Source organism: Danio rerio, chromosome 15 (genome assembly GCF_049306965.1).
Source record: "Danio rerio strain Tuebingen ecotype United States chromosome 15, GRCz12tu, whole genome shotgun sequence".
Classification (NCBI taxonomy): Eukaryota; Metazoa; Chordata; class Actinopteri; order Cypriniformes; family Danionidae; genus Danio; species Danio rerio.
Window position 1 is genome coordinate 23,643,003 of NC_133190.1, and position 22,663 is coordinate 23,665,665.

Genomic DNA, 22,663 nt, shown 5'->3' on the forward strand with positions numbered 1-22,663 from the left:
TGAAGTAACAAATACAAATACTCAAACTCATACTTTAATTAAGTAGTTTTTCCTCAGGAATTGTAATTTAAGTAATTTTTAAAATGTGTACTTTTACTTCCCTTGAGTCCATTTTTAGATCAGTATCAGTACTTTTACTCCACTACTTTCCTTCAACCTGCAGTCACTACTTTATTATTTCTTGTCTATGGGGACGTTGTGTGACAATATTAAAATATTAATAAATACCTACTATAGCATTTAATATTATTAAATTTTAATAACTTTCTTAAAATATAAAGACAGAAATTTTTGTAACGCTGAATGTCTCTTTATATCATAAAATAATTATTCCATATAATCTCAGGGATAAGCAAGTGTCTTTTTAAATATACATTTAAAATCACAGATTCAGGTAAGAGCTCCTGGTTCAAAAATATTTGACTGTGTTGTCAGAGAACTTACAAATGCAAACATCAGTTTACTGTAACTCACCCACTCACTTTGAGTGGGTGTAATATGTGCTTTTGGATGTTAGTTATCAGAGCCCAATATTTGTTTTGGTCAAAGGTCAGTAGCTGTGTATTTCTATGTAAATTAAGTTAAGAGTCAGGGTATGTATTCAGGAGATCACATGTTTATGCTCACTACACTGTAAAAATGCTGGGCTCCACACAATTCCTTCATGTTATCCCAACACAAATTGATTAAGTTAACTTACTTCATTTTTCAAATAGAAGTAGATTGAACATAAAACAAGTTGTGCCAAAAAACAACAAACAACTAAAAAATTGTGTTTGTTCAGCTCATTTTAAATAAGTAACAAAATAAAATCCTTTTTTGAGTCTATGTAATAAAATATTTCAGTAAAGGGCTTGCTTGTTATTTGACAAAAATGAAATGCCTCAACCTTTCTTTTAAAATAAAGATTTACATGTTAGAACATCAACAAAGAAATTCAGTTCTAAAATGTTCATTAAGGAAACTACACTAAATGTTTATTTTAATGCTTACGGCTAAAACATTTGTATGTTTTAATCTAATATTTCAGCGCTTTAAATCTTTTTTTTTTCTTTTGTATAAATTAACAAATGTGCATTTGCACAGGCTTTAAACTATATTAGCTGGTTGAATCATTAATCAAATGATCAATATTTTTTTAAGGCCTCCTTCAGCAGGAGAGTCTCTTTATAAGGGACAGTTCAGGTCATCTCATGGCCTGGACACTCGTCATCATGGCTCTGAATGTTAGCTGTTGTTGGAAAGGGCTCCTCCTGAACTTTTTCCTCTTCGTCTGCGTCCAAGGACAAGCAGCAGAGCCGTAAGTTTTAACACTTTTTTTTTTTCCTAGAGGAAGGCAGTTATTTACTATTGTGTACATTTTTCAGTCTCTTTTATTGTGTATATTTGAATAATATAAAATTAAAATGATATTTTTATCAAAACTTTTATCATCAAAATATGATGATAACAATGTGTTACAGTAAATACTTTACATTTATCAAAACTATTTTTAAATCCTCTTTTAAATGGAATTTTCAATGGAAAAACGGATGCCACTTTATTTTTTGTTTTACTGTTGTTATGAATGGGGTGATGGTAAAAGAGGTGAAGTTCCAAACACAGCTTTATTATAATGCAGGGTGGTTAACAGGCAGACAAACAATCGAAATCCAATAAAAACACAACGTGGCGTCTCTGTCGTCTGAACACTATGACAGTAATGAATATTAATGAAGTTGCACAATAGAGCACGCTGATTGGTTTGAACCAAGCCTTACTCATGCATTAATGCAGCACACTGTAAGACTGTAATAAGACACACTCTGACACAGACGTCCAGTCTGCACGCTGGAATACACGCTATTATCTCATGGTCATGATGCAGCTTCAAAAATTCGTTTCAAACCAGAAGTACAGATTTGCTTGAAATAATGCAAAAACAACCAATTTACACTTTTTAGTGAAATATATGTGTCCTAATAGTGTTTTTAGCAGTGTGGGACACATATACGACTGTCAACGGCTCAAAAAATGTGTTTTGGTGTTTCGTGAACCTTTATTTAACAATTATTATCTCACATCAGATCTTTCATGGTGACTTTTCCTGCCGTGATTGAGTCAGGATCTGAGGCCAAACTGTGTGCAAGTCTTCTGAAGCCCAATGAAAGTCTCGTCATGAACATATATCTGGTTCATGGGAACCAGAGCACATTACTGCTGCAGGAGAATGCTGAGCAAGAGTTTCACCGCTGCTTTAACTTCAAGGTCTTTTGCAAAACAAAATGAATTTAATACAATTGTAAACATTTGCTTTTTTAAAGAAAAGTTGCTGTCTGTTGCAGAAGTTGAAAATGCAAAACATTATTTCTCATCAGGCCCCTCTAGCAGAAGCAGAATCAGTGCAGAAAATCAAGGTTGAACTTCAGGGAGAGTCCTTCAAGATGACTGAGGAAAGATAAGTCATGTTCAAATCTTACGATCCTCTGACCTTTATCCAGACTGATAAACCCATCTATATGCCTGGACAGATTGGTGAGTTGTGAATGTTTCAAAGTCTAAATTTTAGTAAATAATCCTGGTGTCGCTAACATCTTACCCTGACCACAACTGATGTAACATACATTAAAGGGCCATGAAACCCCCTTGTTTCAGCAGAGTGTTTTCACAACTCTACTTAGGAAAAAGTCAGAAAAGTGGGCGTGTCCAGCTCTGTTTAGGGGGAGTGTCGGAGGAAGAAAAGAGGCTTTGTGTGGGAGTGTCTATTTGGGTGCGCTGAATTTCAGAGTCAAAACACACACCCTACAGGGGAGAAAGAGACTGTTTACATGGACATCTGTAGTCGAACTATTTGCCAAATTATTAAATGGTGGACTTTAACTGCAGTTTGGCTCTTTCATTCAGGCAATTCATTCATGTCCCTCGCCACTAAGGAGATATTTGATTCGAGGAACTGCTCTAAGCGTGTATTTTCATGCAATGTTTGATACCGCACGGCGAATGAGAGAAAAAAAAAACAGCATTTCCCGGAAACTTAGATGCACTCAGCAGGTAGTGTCAGAAAGCTGCGTGTGTTATTCCGGTCACAAAATCCTACATGAGGTTATAGTTTGGTTGTAAAGCTAACTTGTTTACACTCGGTGCAATAGTTTGTTCGATACAAATAAAATATGAACTGAATAAACAAAGAGCACTGGTCGCTCACTTACCAAATCTGAAGAGACAGGACAATCACCAGCAACTAGAGCCGCGTCTTTATTAAGAGAAGACTACAAGCGAATCCGGATCTCAGCGTTTGCAGATGAGAACAGCTCTCAGGTAAACAATAATCCTCCTTAGACACGTAAGTTATTGTTGTCGAGCGTCGCGTACACTGTTAATCCTCACGTGAGTCTGCGCTCTCACAGAGAGAAAATGAAAACAAAACTTAACTGCAGCAAACTATAAAAGCAACACTTCACGCTTGTTTTGCCAACACAACGTGGCGTCTCTGCCGTCTGAACAAGCTTTACTCATGCATTAATGCAGCAGGCTGTAAGAGGTAATAAGACACACTCTGACACAGACGCCCAGTCTGCACGCTGGAATACAACGCTATTATGTCATGACCGTGACGCAGCTTCAAAAATTAGTTTCAAACCGGAAGTACAAATTTGCTTGAAATAACGCAAAAACAACCAATTTACACTTTTTAGTGAAATATATGTGTCCTAATAGTGTTTTTAGCAGTGTGGGACACATATACGACTGTCAACAGCTCAAAAAATGTGTTTTGGTGTTTCGTGACCCTTTAAGTAAAGCATGTTATCATCATACGATGAGCTGAAGTAGCAGTATAGGACATCAGGGTCAAAAATACGCATGTTACAAAACCCTGCAGATATTACAAGTTTGTAGTAAGTAGTTAAATGTATTTGCAAACATGTAAACATAATAGAGAACCAGATAAGTTTAAAAAACAAATAAGAATGAGAGTCCACAGCTAACAGCTTTGAAAACACAAGAGTGTGGGTAAAGCACTGCTTAAATAAGAGCACTTTGGTCAAAGAGTGCATCAGAAAGTGTAATAAGCTCCAAAGACAAATACTAATTAGCTGCCATGTTAGGGTGAAAAGTTGAACTAACAGTCACATACACCTTTAAATAAGATGCCTTGTGCCCATTTAAACCATTAAGCAAAACCTTTAAGAGCATACGGCCCTCATCTTGTGCAGCACCCATATGTGTTGCATCATCTGTACTAGGGAAAAGCATACTCAAGGAGCACTCATAACATTATCAAATTAGAAGATGCCAATCCTTTAGAGCGACCAATCAATTTTTGTATACTTTGTGTCCTGTATGAGCATTAAGGCATTACATAATCATTTAGGAAGAATGATGACTTTTTTCAATACATGGGCCACTTGTTGTATGAGTCAACAGATTTCCTTGCAATGACTCTCGCATTTGATGGTGGCTCTGCAGGCTCAATGCACACCTCAGTAATGCATGACTTTGTTCTCCATATGAGAGGCATCTTTAAGCTGCCATCACCAAAAAGCCTTTTATATTCATTCATTCATTTATTTATTTTCTTGTCAGCTTAATCCCTTTATTAATCCGGGGTCGCCACAGCAGAATGAACCGCCAACTTATCAAGCAAGTTTTTTACGCAGCAGATGCCCTTCCAGCCGCAACCCATCTCTGGGAAACATCCACACACACATTCACACACACACACTCACACACTACAGACAATTTAGCCTACCCAATTAACCTTTGGACTGTGGGGGAAACTGGAGCACCCGGAGGAAACCCACGCGAAGGCAGGGAGAACATGCAAACTCCACACAGAAACGTCAACTGAGCCGAGGTTTGAATCAGTGACCCAGCGACCTTCTTGCTGTCAGGCGACAGCACTACCTACTGCGCCACTGCCTCGCCTAGCCTTTTATATATTAAGTATAAATATTTAAGTAGTTCAGTACATTATTCTTGTGTCATTTTATCGTTCACTTTTTTCACAATTTTTTCAAATTTGTTTTGTTTTATTTTTGTTTGTATTTTTTGGTCCAGTGTGTCAGTGTGCTATATACCCTCACTAGGGTGCTCGAGGGTACATGGGAGTATGCCCAACCAGTCCACCTGTGTTTTGTGGACTTAAAGAAGGCATTCGACCGTGTCCCTCGTGGCATGCTGTGGGGATGCTGTGGGAGTATTGGGTCAGAGACACTTTGTTAAAGGCTGTCTGGTCCATATATGAACAGAGTAGGAGTTTGGTTCGCATTGCCGGCAATAAGTCAGACTTGTTTCCAGTGCATGTTGGGCTCTGGCAGGGCTACTCTTTGTCCCTAATTCTGTTTATAATTTTTATGGACAGAATTTCAATGCCCACCCTTGGGCTGGAAAGAGTCCGGTTCGGGGACCACAGTATTTCATCTCTGTTCTTTGCAAATGATGTCGTTCTGTTGGCTTCATCAAAAATGGACCTTCAGCATGCACTGGGGCAGTTTGCTGCCGAGTGTGACGCGGCTGGGATGAGAATTAGCACTTCCGAGGCCATAGTGCTCCACCAGAAAAAGGTGGATTGCCATCTTCAGGTTGGAGGAGGGTCCTTACTCCAGGTGGAGGACTTCAAGTATCTTGGAGTTTTGTTCATGAGTGATGGAAGGATGGAGTGTGAGATTGACTGGTGGATCGGTGCAGCTGCGGTAGTAATGCGGTCAATGTACCGGTCCGTTGTGGTAAAGAATGAGCTGAGACGAAAGGCAAAGCTCTCGATTTACCAGTCAATCTATGTTCCTGCTCTCACCTAAGGTCAGGAGCTTTTGGTCATGACCGAAAAGACAAGATCTCTGATACAATCGGCTGAAGTGAGTTTCCTTCGCAGGGTTGCAGGGCGCACCCATACAGATAGGGTGAGGAGCTCTGTCAGCTCCTTTAGAATATTTTTTTCCTAAAAAAACAGGACATGTTGACTACTTTTTTCTCCACTGTAACCACTTCCTTTACATGTGCATTACCTTTAAATGTACATTATAGCGGGGGCTATAACAAATTTTTATGTTTTCAAAGTGAACTTCAGAGTTGTTACCATGGATACAAACTTTGCACCAGTTGATCAGCAGGTATGACGTGTTTTATGTTGGATTTAAATCCTCTGAAAATCTATTATAAATTATTGAACTAGTTTTTTTTAATCTCTTTTCCAGTACAGTATTATCGTGCTTGAGGTAAGAACATAAGATCTTCTCTACAGTCATTACAAAACCTTTACTGTGCTTTGAAAAACCATATATCTCTTCATTAATGGTCAAGATCTTTTGTTGACTGTGTGACTAAATGGATTGTGTTTTTGGTATTAAACAGGACAGTCGTACTAACAGGATTGGTCAATGGACAAATGTTTCCTCAACAAGGTGGATTTTGCAGCGCTCATATGAATTAAACCCAGAATGTCGTGAAGGCGCATACAAACTAAAGGCTTTTATTGGAGAAAGGATGATCTTACATGATTTTCAGGTGAAAAAATACGGTAAGTCATAAAAGGGAATAGCTTGGTGTGTGTCATGTCACAGAATTCAAATTATATTGTTGTTTATTAAGTTATTGTAATACTAACTGTCTTGATTTCTAGTTTTGCCTAAGTTCGAAGTAACATTAAAAAAACCAAAGACAGTGAGTGTTGTTGAGGAGGAACTGTTAATTGAGGTTTGCGCAAAGTGAGTCATTTATTTCTCTTCTTTATAGTCAAATTGTGTTACTTTAATTGTTGAGTGCATTCTCTGGGGTCAATTATCATAGAATATTATTCATTTTACTTAATCCTGGGTTGTATCAGTTGCTTGAACATTTTCACTTTACAGATACACTTATGGACAACCTGTGCCTGGTAAATCATGGGTAAAAGTGTGCCGTGATCCTTTGCCCTACATTTTTTTCTTTCCATTGTGTTTAGGGGAAACCCTTGAGGTATGTTAGCTGAACTGCGCTACACAACATTTTTCCTTCTTCTATTCATTTAAATTACACTTCAGCTAATATGATTTTTTTTTAATTCATTACAATTAGATAACAAAGACTGGCTGTGCCATCCATAACTTTGGTTTATCAATGATATTGAACTCCACACTAAAGAATAACTTAAAGGATTCTCTTCATGTTGAGGCAGTGGTTACAGAAGAAGGAACAGGTGAGCTGTTGGGTTTGGTCATATATTAATCTGATTTTATTAACTTTCTAATTTTTTATTTTAATACACATATGAATATTTATTTCGTCGTATTTTACTATTACAGAGATCACCAGGACAAAATCTGAATCTGTACATCTCACTTATGAAATTGGCAAAGCCACACTTATTGACCTGCCCAAAACATATGAACATGGATCAGTCATAAAAGGAAAAGTAAGTCTGAAATCTATTTGTCTCAGTTTAATGCCATTAATGTATGCAAAAATATACATTTTCCTGATTATATTCCTGATTACAATCTTATTTTTAACAGATCAAACTTTTCGATTTTAAAGATGCGCCAATTCCAAACAAAGAGGTTTATCTTTTAGAGGGTGAAAACTGGTCCTCCAAACTGCTCCTAAATCTCACTACAGACAGTGATGGACTGGCCAGCTTCTCTCTTAATACATCTAGTCTTTCTAAAAAAGACATTTCTCTGATTGTAAGTTTGTATTTATCTAGTTTTAGTTACAGAAGGGTTTAGTAGCAACAGTCAACTCATTTCTGATTTTTTCCAGGCAAGTGTGTATCCAGATACCCGTTATTATGGCTACAAAACACCTTACTTCTCTACAGATAAAAAAACAGTTCAACTCTTCCAGATCGCCACTGCGTACTCCCCAACATTAAGTGAACTGATTATAGAAGATATTGAGCAGCCGATAAAGTGTGGCACTGAGATTACAGCCACTGTGAAGTATTATTTTGTTGGCGAGACTGTTGAAGACTTCAGTACTGACATTGTCTATATGGTGAGTACATGTGCTAATTCGTACAGTGATGGCTTTTATTCTTTGAAATTTTGTTTATCAGAGTGTCGTCTGTCTGTTTCAGGTCTTGTCCAGAGGAGTGATCGTTCATCATGGATTTGAGAAGGTTGAAGTGAAGTCTTCTTCTAATGGAGTAGCAAGTGGCACAATGTCCTTCAAACTGTCTGTTGGTGCAGATTTGGCTCCTGTAGTGCAGATTCTGGCATACTGTGTTCTGCCCAGTGAAAATGTTATTGCTGCTAACAAAACATTAGACACTGAAAAATGTTTTGGTAATAAGGTATGTGTTGTAGCAGGTTAAAATAATCTACTTCGTACTGTGTTTCTGTTTGAATCCTAAAATAAACCCCATTTCCCCATCATCACAGGTGTCTCTGCAGTTTTCTCCTGCTAAAGCAGTTCCTGGTGAGAAAAACACTCTCCAGCTCTCAGCTCAGCCTGGTTCACTGTGTGGCCTCAGTGCTGTAGATCAGAGCGTCCTGATCCTGGAGTCAGGAAAACGTCTGGATGCTGACAAGGTGTAGATGCTTTAAGATTCAATACTTTTAAAAAGTGTGTCTTTGTCTTAGGAATCTACAGTATGAATCTCGTGAAAAAAAAGACTAATTTAGATGTGTCTGCTGTAATCCATCATCTGATATTCAGTTTTTTGAAAGTCCATGAAAGAATTAGTAATCTGACTGACTGTGTGTGAATGTGGTCTCATTGCAGATTTTCAACCTGCTACCAGTTCATTCGGTGTCAGAGTATCCTTACAGTGTTGAAGATGGGCAGGCATGTCTGTATATAAGACCTCGTCGATCTGTGCTGACAGACAACACCTATGAAACCTTAAAGGTAACAGGTGGATTACATACATATTTGTGACGGTGCCATGCATAAAGGGTTTTCAAACTCAAAGGACACACGCCTCCTCAAGTTTGTCCAATTTCACTCTCGCCCCCCTTGGCACCCCTACCTCAAGCCAAAATGATAATGCATGTGCAAACATAATTTACTTATTACCTGCTGCGATTAAGGTGCATAGAGTTAATTACATTGAAACATAAATATACAGCTTACCTGATTCATTGTGATAGCTGAGCCTTTTTCTGTGAGGATAACATGCTAATCTGTGGTCGGATTCCAGACACGACTAACCGCAAATCATCTTCCACTGTCAATAAGTGTAAGTTATAGTCTACTTGCTTTTGATGTATGGACAAAAAGAAAATACTGGTTCGCAAGGCCAAGTTCGCAGAGCCCTGATGATGTGGTTAAGTCGAACATTGAGTATGTTTACATGGGCAACAATACATTCATACGATTTTAATATGATTAAGACAGTATTCTGATTAGGAGTCTACCATGTAAACAGCGATTTTTGATCACCTTAATCTGACTAAAGTCATAACTGATCAGAAATGGAATCAAGACGTGTGGAGTATGCATATATTAGTGGCATATTAAAGTAAACACCGTCGTCAAACTATTACCGTCATGTAGGACGTTTTGCTACATTTTGTGACAAGATCTACACACGCAGCTGTCAGTAAAGGACTGCACATACACACACATCAACATGCGGTATCAATAAAAGCAACACTCTTCCACCAGTCCTTCATTATCGCATCAAGTACCCCAGTTTGTCACGGGGGCATGAATGAAATGTTCATGAGTGAAAGTTAAACTGCTGAACTGCAGTTAAAGTCGAGCAACTGAAGAGGAAACACCCAAAATTATGTGAAACTCTGCAGGAAACGTAAATTGCCTGGTGACGCAACATTCAAAAAGCACTTCACGTAATTATATTATTGTCTTATTCAGATTTTAGCAAATAACTATTACCGATGTCCATGTAAACGCAGTCAGTAGTCTTTAATATAAGTGAAAGATCCAGATGGGCATCCTGCTGATTTGATTCAAAAGGGCACTTTTTTGTCAGACGGCTCACCAGTTTGACTTTCACCATCATTCATTTTAAAAAGCACCTGATCCGTTTTATTTGTTTATATTTTAATGAAACACAATAACTCTACAGGTGCCTGATAGTTAGATGTGGAGTTAACGTTAATCATGTTATTCCCTCTAGTGAATGCATAAAAATCGTCATCATAATTCACTCGAGTACACACCTCAATGTCTTGCTCCCCCCTTAAGAGGTGCTGCCTCACAGTTTGAAAATCCCTGCTGTAGATTATGTCTGAGAGAAAATGCTGCATTTTCAAAAATAATTCTCGAAAAGCCCTCTTCCATATGCTGTATTTCAATTAAACTGAACTTTGTTTATCCTTTGACAGAGTGTGGGGCTGAAAATGGCAACAAATTTGGCTGTGCGAGTCCCTGAGTGTCTGTTATACAGAGGCTTGACTTATCACAAAAATTTAGGTATATGTACTGTTATTCCTGTGTACGCTTTAACAATTAAATATAGCATTGTTTGTTTTAAAGTGTATTGTAAAGAAAGACATAAAATGTCCATGCCCAGTTTCAGATGTAATCATGTTTTAGGAGTTTCTAACTTTGAGTCAGTGTTATTAAACAAACATTAAATATCATTCAAAAGACTTAGAACACTAACATAAATGTAAAACTTTAAATAAATTTACATGTATCAATTAAAATCAACATAAAATAATCTGTCTTATTTGCCTCCTATGTGATTTTTTTCTATGACAGTATATAGATTTGATTATTTTGATATGTTACACATACCTGTCACTTAATGCCAAATATTACTTTTTTCAGTGATGTATCGTCAGTATGCTCCAGCACCCGGGATGTTTGCTCAAGGAATGGCTGGTGTTGATGGACTGGTTGGAAATTCTCCATCAGTGACAATTAGGACAGTCTTTCCAGAAACATGGATCTGGGAGCTTGCTGAAGTGGGGTATGTGAAAAATAACTGGTGCATTTTTCCATTAACGTATGCAGTGCATCAGAAACTATTCATAGCGCTTCACGTTTTCCACATTTTTTTATGTTACAGCCTTATTCCAAAATAGAATCAATTCATTTAATTCTTCACAATTTTACACACAATACCCCATAATGCACTGGGGCAGTTTGCAGCCGAGTGTGACGTGGCTAGGATGCGATTCAGCACCTCCAAGTCCGAGGCCATGGTGCTCCACCGGAAAAAGGTGGTTTGCCATCTCTAGGTTGGAGGAAAGTCCTTACCCCAGGTGGAGCAATTTAAGTATCTCTGGGTTTTGTTCACGAGTGAGGGAAGGATGGAACGTGAGATTGACAGGCGGATTGGTGCAGTGGCAGCAGTAACAAGCGGCTGAAATGAGTTTCCTTCGAAGGGTTTTCCACTCTTAAGGATAGGATGAGGAGCTCTGACACCCGGGAGGAGCTTAGAGTAAAGCTGCTGCTCCTGCACATCAGGAAAAGTCAGCTGAGGTGGCTCGGGCATCTGTTTCGAATGCCTCCTGGACACCTACCTAGGGAGGTGTTTCAGGCATGTCCCACTGGGAGGAGGCCTCGGGGAAGACTCAGGACACGCTGGAGGGACTATGTCTCTCGGATGGCCTGGTAACATCTCGTGATCCCACTGGAGGAGCTGGAGGAAGTGTCTGGGGAGAGGGAAGACTGTGGTTCTCTCCTAAGACTGCTGCCCCGGTGATCCGGCCCCGGAAAAGCGGCAGAAGATGGATGAATGAATGAATACCCCATAATGACAATGTAAAAAAGAAGATTTTTTTGAAATTTTTGCAAATTTATTAAAAATAAAAAAACCTGAAAATTCACACGTGCATAAGTATACACAGCCTTTGCTCAATACTTTGTAGATGCACCTTTGGCAGCAATTACAGCCTCAAGTCTTTTTGCATATGATGCCACGCTTGGCACACCTGTCTTTGGGAATTTTTGCCCATTCCTCTTAGCAGTACCTCTCAAGCTCTATCAGGTTTGATGGGAAGCAACGATGTACAGCCATTTTCTGATCTCTCCAGATGTTCAATAGTATGTAGGTCTGGGCTCTGGCGAAGCCACTCAAGGACATTTACCGAGCTGTTGTGAAGCCACTCCATTGATTTTTGGAGGTGTGCTTTGGGCCACTTTCCTGCCACAGCCTAAGGTCATCTTGACCTCTGAAGCAGGTTTATATTCAGGATGTCTCTGTACATTGCTGCATTCATCTTTCCCGTCATCCTGATCAGTCTTCAAGTTCCCGCTGCTGAAAAACATCCCCACAGCATGATGCTGCCTTCCCCATGCTTCACTGTAGGGATGGTATTAGCCTGGTGATGAGCGGTACCTGGTTTTCTCCAAACGTAACCCCAGGAAATCACTCCAAAGAGTTCAATTTTAGTCTCATCATTCCAGAGAATTTTGTTTCCTATGATCTGAGAGTCTTTTAGATGCCTTTTGGCAAATTCCAGACGAGGAGTGGCTTCCATTTGGCCAATCTACCATACAGGCCTGACTGGTGGATTGCTGCACAGATGGTTGTCCTTCTGTAAGGCTGTCTTCTCTTCACAGAAGAACGCTGGAGCTCAGACCATCGAGTTATTGATCACCTCCCTGACTAAGGCCCTTTCCCCCGATCACTCAGTTTAGATGGGCAGCCAGCTCTAGGAAAAGTCCTGGTGGTGCCAAACATCTTCTGCTTACGGATGATGGAGGCCACTGTGCTCATTGGAACAGAGCAGCAGAAAGTTTTTTGTTATCTTCTCCAGCCTTGTGCCTTGTGGCAATCCTGTCCCAGAGGTCTACAGACAATTCCTTTGTCTTCATGCTTGGTTTGTGCTTTGACATGAACTGCCAACCCTGGGACTTTATATAGACAGGTGTATGTCTTTTCAAATCATGTCCAATCAACTAAATTTACCACTATAGGTGTGTTAAGGTGCTGAAACATCTTATGAATGATCAGTGGAAACAGAATGTACCTGAGCTCAATTTAGAGCTTCACGGCAAAGGCTGTGAATTCTTCTGTACATGTGATTTTTATTTTATTTTTTTAGTTAATTCGCAACAATTTCAATAAAATACATTTATATCTATATGAACCCACGCATATAAATATCAATTTATATATAGTGCTGTCACCCTCACGCTCTGTTCCCGCAGGAACACACCCAGAGCACCTATGCCGCCAGACACCCTCCAGTAGGAGTCTTCACCTCCCCCTCATCTCTCCCGACTCCTACCGGAGCCAGCTAAATAGCTCACCCAACCCCGAGCTGTGACAACAGTCACGTCACCGACCCTCCCCGGCCCTAGCTTATATTTATGTTCATTTTTGTTTCATTTCTCACACTTATCTTTTTTTTTCTAAATTAATTTGTATATGTGTATATATATGCACCCACGCATATAAATATATATTTATATATAATGCTGTCACCCTCAAGCTCTTACTACCACAGATTTGATACCGAGCACTGGACCCCCGCAGGGGTCATCGCCCAATTGCCATTCACCCTCCAGCTGGGGCTTCACAGACCCTTCCTTTTCCCGACTCCAGCTGGAGACGGCACATACAGCTCTCTCTCCCGCAGGAGTGCCAAGAGCTTCATGCATTTGGGGAGCTCTCGAGAACCACCTGATCTTGCACTCCCCTCACATGCTCTATGAACCTGGCGGGAGCCCTGGGCTCAACTATCTCCGAGCTCAGGGTTCTCTCCCGGGACAGCATGCCAAACCTGCTTACAGTTGTCAAGCAATATCTAAGTGTGAACTCTTGAAGTGACGATTTTAAACTAATTTCGAGAGCACGTGATATAATTGACTGCAGCTGGCCACCTATCTACACTCATTAGTTAGCCAATCAGATCTATCCTAACTCACTATAAATAGCCTAGCTAGATATTACTCCCTTATCTTCGTTTTCCGAAGAAACCCCCCATCCACCCCCTTTCTCCTGCTTTTCTCCTTTACAAAAAAGGGGAGCTCTCGAGAACCACCTGATCTCGTACTCCCCTCACATGCTCTATGGACCTGGCGGGAGCCCTGGGCTCAACTATCTCCGAGCTCAGGGTTCTCTCCCGGGACAGCATGCCAAACCTGCTTACAGTTGTCAAGCAATATCTAAGTGTGAACTCTTGAAACGTTTTTGAGGGAGAGATTTGTGGCTGTGACATGTTTTGATTGATGGATTAGTTGATAAATTTTTTTTTTTTTTACTTTGTCTTGTTTTTGTATAAACCTTACATGCATATAGTCCAATATTGTTGATGTTGTGACATAAACATGTCTGAAGAAGATTGGATTGGTATCATAATTGCACAAAACGTGGAATGACTGTAAACAAAAAAATTGTTTGTAGCTTGCAGATTTATACACTCAAAATCAAAAAAGATGCTCTTGCCAAGACAGAATGCAGATGAATCAAAATCCCTCAAATTCCAGATTTACATATGTAAGAATGTAGCTAAATTGTTGAGTAAGAATCAGTCAGGCTTATTGTTATTATTGCACCACAGAGACTCTGGATCAGCTGAGGTTCCTGTCAAAGTTCCTGACACCATCACCACTTGGGAAACAGAGGCCTTCTGTCTGTCCTCCACAGGTCTGGGCTTGGCTCCTCCTGCTCAACTGACAGTTTTCCAGCCCTTCTTCCTGGAGCTCTCTCTGCCTTACTCCATCATCCGTGGGGAGATCTTTGAGCTCAAGGCCACTGTTTTCAATTATCTGTCCAAGTGCATCATGGTGAGATTTCAGACTAAGCCTGATCCAATCAGATCAAATATTCCACTTATCACATGTGCTTGATTGACAGATTAAAGTGAGTCCAGCTCCTTCCTCAGACTACTCTCTCAAAGCCTCCTCTGATGATCAGTATTCATCCTGTCTCTGTGCTAATGGAAGAAAAACCTTTAAATGGATCCTCACTCCTTCTGTTCTTGGTGACTTGTCCAGTCTGAATCAGTTTCTCAGTGTTTGTGTCTGCTGTATCTTCACATACATGTCTTGTGTTGCAGGAGTGGTAAATGTTACAGTTAGTGCAGAGGCAGAGGCGTCCCAGACTGTGTGTGACAATGAGATTGTGAGTGTGCCAGAGAGAGGACGCATTGACATCGTCACACGAAGTCTGCTTGTACAGGTCAGGTCACATCAAACAGCTCTCAGACATCATCTACCATTGATTCTAATGTTGTTTGTGTTGTTATTTTTATGCTGCAGGCTGAAGGAATTGAAAAGACAGAGACCAACAGCTGGTTATTGTGTCCAAAGGGTGGGTTCCATAAATTGGTCAGATATTTTGGTGTAAAAGCACTCATAATGCAGAAAACATTTTGATTGCATTCAAATTTTCAATCAAGCACAGTATCAAGCAGAGAAGTTTTTTTCAATTAATACACATGTTGCCTCAAGAAAGTCAGATTCTGCACAAATGAGTAAATTAGCATGCAGTATCAAAACTACCTATTGAGAACACACATTCAATTTAAGGACTTCTCAATTTGGAGGAACCATGTTATCATAATATTATCATGTCTACAATATGTGACAATACTAAAAAATCTCATTTTAAAACTGCTGATGCTTTTCTCTCTTACCCATGTGGTTAAAACAGAATAATTCCTGATTGTGGCTCCTCTTACTTATTATTGGAACTTGTGAAATGAAATAAGTGGGAGTGATTGAAACTAATTTTTATTTTGAAATATTACACTCCTGATGACTGATGCGTGCGTTTCTGCCTCTCTGATTGACAGGTGACAGTCTCTCAGAGAAAGTGGATCTTACTCTGCCTAAAGATGTGATAGATGGATCAGCAAAATCCTCAGTTTCAGTCATTGGTAACATTTACGGAGAGGCGTCTGGATGCAGACCTGGTGCAGATACAATCTGAGCTGCATGCAATGATTTTTAATGGACTTACCTATACCTACCCATCAAAGTGACATCACTAGCTCCATTAAGTGCATTGCGTCTGACACTGCATCTCTGAAAAATGCAATCTCAGCTTGCATCATAAATGCTGCATCCAGTTACTATTGCATTTACATACAGAAAGAGGAGCTTGTGTTTGGATTTCTAAAATGTGTTTGGTTTGCAGGAGACATATTGGGTCGTGTACTGCAGAATCTTCATGGATTATTACGGATGCTGTACGGCTGTGGAGAACAAAACATGGCTGTTCTTTCTCCCAATATTTACATTCTGCAGTATCTGGAGAACACAAAGCAGCTCACATCAGCCATCCGAGAGAAAGCCAGCAGCTTCCTTAAGAGTGGTGAGACACATCAGTCATGATGAGAAACTACTGAGATGGAAAAATTATTTGTTTATATCTCAACACAGCTGAATGTCAGACACAATCTGCTCTAACATTAACAAGCATTAACCATTATGCCACTAAACAGGATACCAGAGACAACTGAACTACAAGCATTTTGATGGGGCTTACAGCACATTTGGTTATGGTGATGGAAACACATGGTATATATAATTTCACTCTTTTGTTAAAGCAAAATTAACATCAAAGAAATATTCTAAACAATTAAATCTTTCACACCACCAGGTTGACTGCCTTTGTCCTGAGGTCTTTTGGCAAAGCTCAGAAATACACATTTATTGATCCACAAATTATTCAGAGTGCAAAGGATTGGTTAATAAGCAGACGGGATTCAGACGGCTGTTTTATCCAACAGGGAAGACTGTTTAACAACAGAATGAAGGTTTGTCTATCTATCTATCTATCTATCTATCTATCTATCTATCATGAGATGATGTCTGGGCACTACAAGTCCTAGCAGGCTTTGCGCCATGTAAGGAAGTGTTGTTGTTTACGTGCGGACATTTTATTTCCTGGTTGCAGCGTAAATTAACAACAGGTTGTAGAGTGCTCAGCGCTATATAAGTGAGTCACAAAGTTTGTTTGCCCATTTGCTTCTGGGTTTTGCATCCGAGTCACGGCACCAATGTAACCCTGCCGATCCTACGCCACCCAACCAGCTCCGAGCTGGGATCGAACCGGCGACCTTCCGCATGGGAGTCGGTTGCTCTAACAAAGAGGCTAAAGACCATGGCCTCTAGCGTCTGTCGCTAGAGCACCTATAGAGGTCACAGGAGGGAGGTTTACCTGCACAGCACCTACTGGCTGGCCTCTAAAGGTGTTCTAGCGACAGACATTACATATCTATCTATCTATCTATCACCATAACAAACATCTAGAAAAAAAATGTAGTAACTAGGAAACTTTACTTTTACTTTTAAATTTTTCTCTTTCAAACATTTAGGATTTGTCAAGCCAAAATAAATGTGTGTCTATATTAACATAAATGTATTGATTGTGTTGCCTTACCCCAAATTCTCTTCTATCATAGGGTGGAGTGAATGATAATGTGACCATGACGGCCTACATTACTGCATCACTGCTTGAACTGGAAACTCCAGTCACAGTAAGTTCATCATCAGGAAAATCAGTATAAACTCTTAGTAAAATGACACTCGCAGCATCTGTTCGTCTGTTTGTGTTTCAGGATCCTGTCATCACTAAAGGTTTGTCATGCTTGAGGTCCGTCATCGAGGAAGTCAAAAACACTTACACCACTGCTCTGCTGGCCTACACTTTCAGTCTGGCTAGAGACACCAACACTCGAAAGCAGCTTTTCAGCAAACTGGAGGATCTTGCTATTTCAGATGGTAAGAGATTGCTTTCTGATGACTTTCTGCACTGCACTGTTGCTTTTGTCCTGCTGATTGAGTTTGTCTTTTGTGTCCTAAAGGTCCTCTTGTCCACTGGTCTCAGTCTGCATCTGCTGATGACTCTGCTTCTCTGGATGTGGAGATCAGCTCATATGTGCTGCTAGCTGTTCTCACTGCAGATTCACTCACTACAGCTGATTTGGGCTTTGCTAACAGGATTGTCAGCTGGCTTGTGAAGCAGCAGAATGCCTATGGAGGATTCTCCTCCACACAGGTTCCTCAAATCAAACACATTATTGCTGAATAGCTAAAATTGTCACATGACTGAACTCATTTCTTTCCCAGGACACAGTGGTGGCTCTTCAGGCTCTGTCTTTGTACGCCACCAAAGTGTTCAGCTCTGACGGCTCCAGCACAGTGACTACAGTCAGCAGGAGACTCTCACCACTTTGATGTCAATCAGGACAACAAGTTACTGTACCAGGAGAAGCAGCTGGCCAATGTGCCGGGCAAATACAGCATTGAAGTCAAGGGCTCAGCCTGTGTGTCTGTGCAGGTCTGCAGTTTCACCTTCATTTACTCACCTTCTCTCTTGGCATTTTGGGGTTATTCTACTTTGAGATTGTTTATGAACATTTTATCTGTTTTGACTCAGATAGCTCAGTTTTACAACATTCCCACTCCTACTGAAGCTAAAACATTGAGCATTGATGCTAAGATTGAAGGAGATTGTGAAGCACTGGGACAAAATTTCATCTTCGACTTCACTGTCAAGTAAGAATTGACCTGAAAGTAATCCACAATACTAGAGTATGATAATGATTGATATTGAACATGACTGTTGCTTATTTCTAATTTTCATCCATTCAATCATTCATTGATTTTCCTTTTGGCTTGGTCCCTGATTTATCAGGGGTCGCTACAGCGGAATGAATCGCCAACTACTTTTTGAACACTTTTATGACATTAAAAGCTTTTATCTAATCATTTCCATTTGCTGATTTCTAGATACGATGGGCCAGAGGAAAAGACTAACATGGCCATTGTAGACATTAAACTGTTATCTGGATTCACAGCTGATACATCTGCGGTGTGTTTGATGATACATCAAGCAGAAATAAAATCTCTAGACGTCAGTGTTAATACTTTAACTGACCTGCTCTTTTTTTCTTACAGCTTGGCACTTCTTCAGGAACATATGTATCACTTGTGGAGCGGGTCGATTCCAAAGATGACCATGTCATTGTGTATCTGAAGGAGGTGAGAGAACAGTAACATTCAAATGGTTGATTTAATGTCATTTTGATTTAATCAAATATAATAAATCCATTTTGTCAGTAACTGATAAGGTTGTGTTCTCCTGCAGATCTATAAAAATGTTGCAATGAATTACCAGATACAAATGAAACAGGTTCTACCAGTTAAGAATCTCAAGCCAGCTGTGGTCAAAGTGTATGATTACTACCAAACAAGTAAGATGATTTATGCTATTGCTGAATATTTTTTTATCATGCGATGGAATATTTATTTAGATTTATTTAACGTGTAAGTGTACTGTGATATAAATGATTACATCCTCCATTTCCTTCAGGTGATCAATCAGAGATTGAATACTCCTTCCACTGTGAAGCACTGAAGAACATCAATTAATATTTTTCAGTGGTGAAACATGTTTAAGCATTTATTTGTTTAATATTAAATAGTTTTTCTATATTCTGGGCAAATTAATTCCCACCTATCAACCCAACCCATCATATCTTAAGAAACTGATTTATTAAATCACACACATACAAAAAATATTACATCATGATTTAACATGATTATTAAAAGTGTTGAACCCTAGTTATGGCGAGCTGGTTGAGTCTTTGTATGTCTAGAAGCTACATGTTATTTTAGAATCTCATTTAGAATGTTTTATGATTGAATATTTTGATATGTTTTATCTTATCTCAGTATAAGATGATCATTTATGACTTTGAATATGTACTGTAACTTATCCTTTTATTAATTGAATTAAACCAACAACAGCCAAATTATGAGCAAATATGATCTGATAACATGTGGCAAATCACTTCTCCACCAAATCATTAGATGTTAACTATAGTAACCTTATTACTACCTGGTAACAAAATTAACTATTATTTTTAAAAGCTCACAAAATTTCTTAAACCCTGATTTTCCTGCTGATCTGCAAATCCAAGTTGTTTTTACAAACAAGATATATATTTCATAAACAAGATATTAACTATCCCCTTAGCTGCTAATATCAGCATTCATGCTATGCATTTAGAACCTATATTGTGAATAGATTGCTTATTGTAAATGGATGTCCTATTTCCCCAGAGACAATTCTGCTATAGCAAACCTAATTTACGAGCCCCATTTATTTTTTGGCTACTATTTGATTTTTATTTGATTATTATATAAATATATTTTCAATCCTTTAAATGTAAGCCTTCAAGCAAATAACATTCATTCATTTATTTTTTTATTTGGCTTAGTCCCTTTATTAATCCGGGGTCGCCACAGCGGAATGAACCACCAACTTATCCAGCACGTTTTTACGCAGCAGATGCCCTTCCAGCCACAACCCATCTCTAGGAAACATTCACACACACTCATTCACACTCATACACTATGGACAATTTAGCTTAACCAATTCACCTGTACCGCATGTCTTTGGACTGTGGGGTAAACCTGAGCACCCGGAGGAAACCCACGCAAACACAAGGAGAACATGCAAACTCCACATAGAAACGCCAACTGACCCAGCCGAGACTCGAACCAGCGAAAGTCATCAAAAATATTTCCTGAATGAGTACAATAATGCAGTCTATTTTTACTTTAACTGAGCAGAAAATCATAATTATATCAACATAAAGTTTTCTGAAGTTATAAAACATTTATTTAAAATATTTAAAAAAGCATTTACTTTCTAACTGGTTCAATTAGCCAAAACCAACTGCCTTTACCTGACATAAATAGTCCCCATGATAAATAAATTTACAGCTGTGTGTAGGCTATGTGATTTGGTCGCACACTGTTTCTGTTATAAGTGAAGGTTCGCAAGAGACAGAACTTCAGTTGTGAGTTCATTCAGCGTGATTTTGATTATACCAAGTTAATCAATAGCGATTGGTGTATGAGAACAGCAAATTTTGTTCAACAAAAAGCTTGGTTTGCCTACCTTTAATAAAATAGTTCTCACAGTTTTAAAAGAACCAAAAATGGAACATTGGGTCGACCTTTTGAAGGACTAAAATGTTGCTATCCAAAACATTTATTGGGGTATAGCCACCCCTAGCACCATCAGACAAATGTTTTAAGAACATCATTAAGATGTGTAATGTGGAATGTTCTTCTCTAGCAATATGACATTTGAACAAAGCTAGCACATTTTATCTGCAACATTTTAAAAACATTTTAAGATTATTGAAATGGCACCAGATTGAACAATGTTCTCTTTGAAAAAGTTTTCACAATGATTTATAAAAACAAATGTAAGAATATTTTCAAAGTCACATAAGAGAAATGTTTTAAGAACATGATTTATTGTCAAAAACGAGACAGAAAGACAATTAACATACTAATTTTGACCTGTACTTTATCTATACTCTACCCATAAAATATATCAAATGTCATGTTCAAAAACTTATTGCAGACAAATAAGTAAATCCTGGTGGTTTAAAAAATAGTGGCAAAGCACACAGATTTAAAGTGACAATGAATAAGTATTTCATACAATAAGTAAAATTTGTATTATGTGTCAGAAAATGATTCTTGTTTTAAATTTACCAGATTTTCAAAATTCTTTTCTTTTTTTGTTACACGTTATACAATGAGCACAAGAATGTAAGAAAATGCAGTGCTTTAAACTTTCTTTTCATATTGCTACAGTAAAATTAAATATTTTAAATGTGTATAGAGAGTGTTTTGTGTCTGTCATATCGTTACTGTACATTTTGGAAACAAAAAAGAAAACAAACAATGTTATTAACAAACATGTACAATATTTAGAGAATATTGTCCTCACTTAATAGAAGGCTTTCTGGGAACTAGAACAAAATACCTGCTGAAAATATTAAAGTCTAATATTTTAACAATGTTACCCAATTAAACGGGATCAGAATGTTTTAGAGAACATTTACCTCTCTTTTAGGAGAATGTTCTGGGAAGTAAAATAAAACAATCCTTGAAATGTTATAATTATGTTAAAGTATAATGTTTCAACAATGTTACCACTAAACAGGTTTAGTGTACTGTTTTAGAGAATAATGCTATAAGAATGTTAGAATATAATGTTCTAAAATTGTTACCAGCGAATGTGGTTAGAATGTTTCTAGAGAATCTTTTCCTATCTTTTAAGAGAATGTTCTGGGAACTAAAACAAAACTACCCACCTAAAACAGTAATGCAACATTGCTTGGTAATATTCTCAGAACATGTAGAGAACTAAACATTTCTAGCTGGGTACCAGCTCTCAAGGGTCAAACGTGGACCACATCTTCAAGCCGGAATTGTTGCCACTCAACAGCTTACCTGATCAGCCACCAGGCTCACCTTTCGCTGCGGACTTCCAACTCTCTCCGAGCAATCATTAATCTTTCCAGTGCTGTGCACTGACAAACTTGCTGTGTGCAGCATCCTGTCTTTGTTGACTTTTATTCAAATAAACAGTCTTTGCTTTTACCCGCACTCCTGGTGTGTTGTCTACTCTAACAATGTTCCCTGTAAGGATTTCTGGTTACAAATTTTTTGTGAAATCCTGTAGAAAGTGGCAGTGCCAAGAAAAACAAATATACACACATACTGTACATAATCATACAATTCTGGCAGTAATTAGACTCCACTGAACTTGCAACCACATTCAAAGAAAGAAAAGGAAAAGATGAGATAGAGACAAGGGACTTTTAAACACATACTAATCACTTAAACAAAAGTTTATTTCCAAATTCGCTTACACATTTACTTTGTTTTGTTGTACTATTTTACCACATTGGTGTTTGAGGCATAATTAATTCAGAATGCATGTTCCTTATAATATTCCTGTATGATTCCTACAGGTGTTTTGAATGTTCCCTGAATCCCTGTATGATTCATGTAGGAAAAC

General features: G+C 38.6%; 1 pseudogene across 1 annotated transcript; it reads left to right on the forward strand.

Moving 5' to 3' along the window:
* The first annotated feature begins 1,195 nt into the window (after positions 1 to 1,195).
* LOC100006868 (alpha-2-macroglobulin-like) lies at positions 1,196 to 22,248 on the forward strand (annotated as a pseudogene). The gene is made up of 34 exons (XR_084367.9): positions 1,196 to 1,300; positions 2,067 to 2,247; positions 2,358 to 2,514; positions 6,037 to 6,089; positions 6,174 to 6,194; positions 6,331 to 6,496; positions 6,599 to 6,683; positions 6,828 to 6,933; positions 7,033 to 7,153; positions 7,260 to 7,369; positions 7,470 to 7,640; positions 7,717 to 7,950; positions 8,033 to 8,248; positions 8,337 to 8,486; positions 8,680 to 8,805; positions 10,248 to 10,335; positions 10,696 to 10,837; positions 14,382 to 14,607; positions 14,678 to 14,804; positions 14,880 to 15,001; positions 15,082 to 15,133; positions 15,618 to 15,701; positions 15,962 to 16,138; positions 16,269 to 16,344; positions 16,427 to 16,583; positions 17,232 to 17,306; positions 17,388 to 17,550; positions 17,634 to 17,827; positions 17,899 to 18,109; positions 18,209 to 18,327; positions 18,562 to 18,643; positions 18,730 to 18,813; positions 18,920 to 19,025; positions 19,145 to 22,248. The product of XR_084367.9 is annotated as an alpha-2-macroglobulin-like (transcript).
* Positions 22,249 to 22,663: the final 415 nt, after the last annotated feature.